General features: G+C 40.7%; 1 pseudogene; it reads left to right on the top strand.

Moving 5' to 3' along the window:
• Positions 1 to 3,217, top strand: LOC147817817 (zinc finger BED domain-containing protein 4-like; annotated as a pseudogene).
• Positions 3,218 to 4,258: the final 1,041 nt, after the last annotated feature.

Consider the following 4,258-nt stretch of genomic DNA (forward strand, 5'->3'; position numbering starts at 1 on the left):
TCTGGGTTTTGTAAAAGCACCAAACCACACCGTTCAAATTCCTACCGAAGCTTAGATACACTCAGAGCTTTTCACTGTTTACGAGAAAAAGGAAGAAGAGTTGCTACGCAGCTCGGCTGTTGTGGTCTTCAAGACCTGAAGACCACAACAACACAAAAGGTCCACAGCATCGTCAGAGCTGGCATGCCACTAATGAAAAATATTAAAGTAGAATGGACAGACATGCCTTGTTTTGCTGACACCTTAAATGAAGTATTTAAGGATCTGAAGAGGAACAACAAGCTGTTGAATGTTCTCAGAAAGTGTCAGAACATTGTCATGTTCTTCAAGAACGATTCTGAAGCTGAGGAGAAACTCAGAGAGATTCAACGCCAGCTGCGTATGGGACAAGAGGAGCTGATCGTGTGCTCAGGTGACCAATGGTTTGCTTGGCTGCACATGCTTCACAGACTGCTTCAGCAGTACCGAGCCATGGTGATGGTGCTTGACGAGAGAGGCAAGACAGACTTAATTCTGAAGAAGATTAAGAGAAACTCAAGAACATCATATCTGATCTGGAGCCTCTGAAGGAAGCCGTGTCCAGGATGAAAAATGGATTCGAGACTATTTCTGTCATGTTGCCACTGCTGAACACACTCATGGAAAAACTTGACAAAGACAAACGGAGAAACAATGATGTTGCCCAGATTTTACTCTCAGAAAGGAATTCGATGAAGTCAACACCACCAGCTGGCTTCCAGCACTTTTCTCAATCCAAGATATAAAAAACATCTGACAGACAAAAACAAAAAACAAGTGATGGATAATATAATGAAGGAGCTCACCACAGGTCAAACCTGGTCATACTCGCTCTCTAAAAGTTCAAAGTTGAGAGACGTACTGGACAGATACATGGTCTGTGATACACGGCCTTTGGCTTGGTGGAGGAACAACGGAATGATTCATTTTAGTGAATTAAGCCAGCTGGCTCTGAAGAAACTTGGGGTTGTCTTGACTGCTGCGCCCTTAGAAGGAGCTTTCTCTGGGGCAGGTGATCAGTTCTGAGACCAAAGCAGCTCCATCGAGCCCGAAAACCTCAACATGATCCTGTTCCTCAACAGCAGTCTTAGAGACAAACTCACTGCTCTCTTTCAGCTGATAAACACACACACACATATTTTACAAAGACACTTTCCTGGAGGAAATACAAAGTAAAGTAACTTTGAAAATACATAAGATGGTGAAACTAGAGACCACTACCACACAACTGTCTGAATTTCTTACTGAGGAAAACGTTAGATGCTCAGATGAATGCATCGGGTCAAAGGTTTTAAGATTTAATCAATCAAACTCAGTGTCTCAACTCTGACTGATTTGAAACTGTAATCTCTGTTCAAAAGCATCTTCATTTGTACTTATCCACCATCATCCCTGCTCTCCACCATCATCCCTGTTCTCCACCATCATCCCTGTTCTCCACCATCATCCCTGTTCTCCACCATCAACATCCCTGCTCTCCACCATCAACATCCCTGCTCTCCACCATCAACATCCCTGCTCTCCACCGTCATCCCTGCTCTCCACCATCATCCCTGCTCTCCACCATCATCCCTGCTCTCCACCATCAACATCCCTGTTCTCCACCATCATCCCTGCTCTCCACCATCAACATCCCTGTTCTCCACCATCATCCCTGTTCTCCACCATCATCCCTGTTCTCCACCATCATCCCTGTTCTCCACCATCATCCCTGTTCTCCACCATCATCCCTGCTCTCCACCATCATCCCTGTTCTCCACCATCATCCCTGTTCTCCACCATCAACATCCCTGTTCTCCACCATCATCCCTGCTCTCCACCATCATCCCTGTGCCAAAGTCCTCAAAGATCACCTGCCTCAATGACTTCAGACTTGTTGCCCTGACATCTGTGGCTATGAAAGTATTTGAGCATAGCATCCTATCATACCTGTAACCTGGCACCTCCTCCTGATGGATCCATATCAATTCACCTCCCAAGCCCACCGGTCTGTTGAGGATGCAGTCACCACAATAATGTGACTTTAATAATCGCTCATTTTTTTTCTGTTAGCATCAGAGGTTGTGATATTCTCCTTTCAAGATCCTGTCATATTTTAATTAGAACTGAAACCAATGATCATTTTCATTAATCTCCCATTTCAAATCTCTCCTCATTTTAATAATCATACATATTAAAATATCTTGTTATATTCAACCAACTGTCCAAACCTACAAAGACATGAAACTACTGTGTCTGACCAGAGAATATTTGACATTTGTGCTTTAAAAATATCTCAAATGATTCATCATCAAAGTAGTTGCTGATCAATTTTCTGTCTTTTGACTAATTGTTGCAGCTCTAGTTTTTATAGGATTTATTTGTTCATTTGTTGTTTCTATTAATGCTAAAAGTTTATTAACGAGCAGTTTAAAAGGTTTCATTTTGTCCACAGTTCCACACAGAGGATGTTACAGTATAGCTGCTGAGATAAAACCTCATCACAGAGATGAATCCACATCTGAGAGGTCAGTGGTGCAGAGACCAGATGCTCTGGTCTACAGTGATGTGGAGAAAGTCATGTGGTCAGATGAGGCGTCCTTCACCATGTTATCCACAAGAGGGCGAAATGATGTTTGGTCTACACCAAGAGAACAGTACAGGTCTGAACTCTCGGCCCCTACAGTCAGGGGGTCCGCTGGCAGTTTGTTTTGTCCGAACCTTACAATTATTAGTTATTAAAGTAAAAGCAGAAAATCATCACATTAGAGAAACTGCTCAGTGAAACATTAGGAATCAAAAATTATAATTATGATTTAATTTTCTTCCACAAACTGTAGTGTAGTTTCATATTTTATAAAGATTAAAATGGAGGTGTAAACATTAATATGGTGGAGCATCAAGTAGCACAAAAAGAAAATACTCAATTAAAGTACAAGTAACTTACCTTACTAAAAGTTACCTGAGTAAATGTACTTGTTACTTCTCACCACCGTCCCGGGCTCAGCCTCCTGCACCTGCACAGGAAAACAAACACCAGAAACAGCAGAAAAATGAATCTGATTCAAACGGACTCAGAGAAACAACTGGAGACCGCACACAGACTGAGGGGGTCAACTTTTTCTCTGGGGTGAAAGGGGAACCCAGGACAGTGAAGGAGCTTCAGTGAACTGTTAGTCCTTACAGTATCTGACTTGTTTAAATAAAGCTGTCAAATAAATGGAGTAGAAAGGTCAATATTTCCTCTGAAATGTAGGAGTGGAAAAATAGCATAAAATGGAAATACTCAAGTAAAGTACAAGTACCTCAAAATTGCACCTAGTTTTTTACGATTGCTTACACACAAAAATCAAAAATAATACACAGATTTTGAAACTCGACACACAAGGAGCAAAATGTCAGCCTAGACCTGCACAACTATACACACATTCTCTGCCTCACACTTTTTGCAAAACACCAAACACACCTCTCTACATTAGACACATCATTCAAAACTGAACGCCTTTGTGTGTTAGCTGCTAAACACTGCCACTGAAACACAACGCTCAGTTAGCAATAACCTGACCTCAGGATGCACATGTGAAGACACATGCAACCAATCAGATCACAATCAAATCTACAAACAAATCAAAATGTAAATATTAAAACTAAACGTGTGGCTGAGTGTGAAGCTAAATGCTTAGAAAATATGTAAATAATCCTTGCCAGCGCTCCGGACCACGCCACCTTGCAGTGGCCTCAGCCTTAGTGCCACTCTGATACATTAGCTAGTCAGGTTAGCTAACAATAACTTCCTCCAAGAAGTCAAGATTCAAACGATTTACCTTAAAGCTGCACACCTGCCTCAATCTCACCCTCATACTGCGAATCAACTGAGTCCTTTGACTGGTCTCACAGACTGATCCACAGTCAGCGGTGTGGACGGGGATGTGTAATCCACTGCAATGTTAACAAAGATTTAACATTTAATTTAGATTTAGATTTAACATCTAACATTTAGATTTAACATTTAAATTTATAGGCCTGTTTGATATTTAGATTTAATATTTAGATTTAACATTTAACTTTTAGACTCAAGATTCATACACATTGTTAACAATGAAATATAACATGATGTTTTACATGAATTTCTGTCTCAAATGAAAAGAAAATGAGCTAAATGTGAGTTTGAGCTAAATATTCAAAATATATCAGAAAAAAATTGTAACCAAATTTTTACATTCGGCACCCCATATTATTCCAGGCACGAATTTGAGAAATA

Source organism: Seriola lalandi, unplaced genomic scaffold, assembly GCF_002814215.2.
Source record: "Seriola lalandi dorsalis isolate HSWRI2012SDOR001 ecotype SW California unplaced genomic scaffold, Sedor1 jcf7180002054885, whole genome shotgun sequence".
Taxonomy (NCBI): domain Eukaryota; kingdom Metazoa; phylum Chordata; class Actinopteri; order Carangiformes; family Carangidae; genus Seriola; species Seriola lalandi.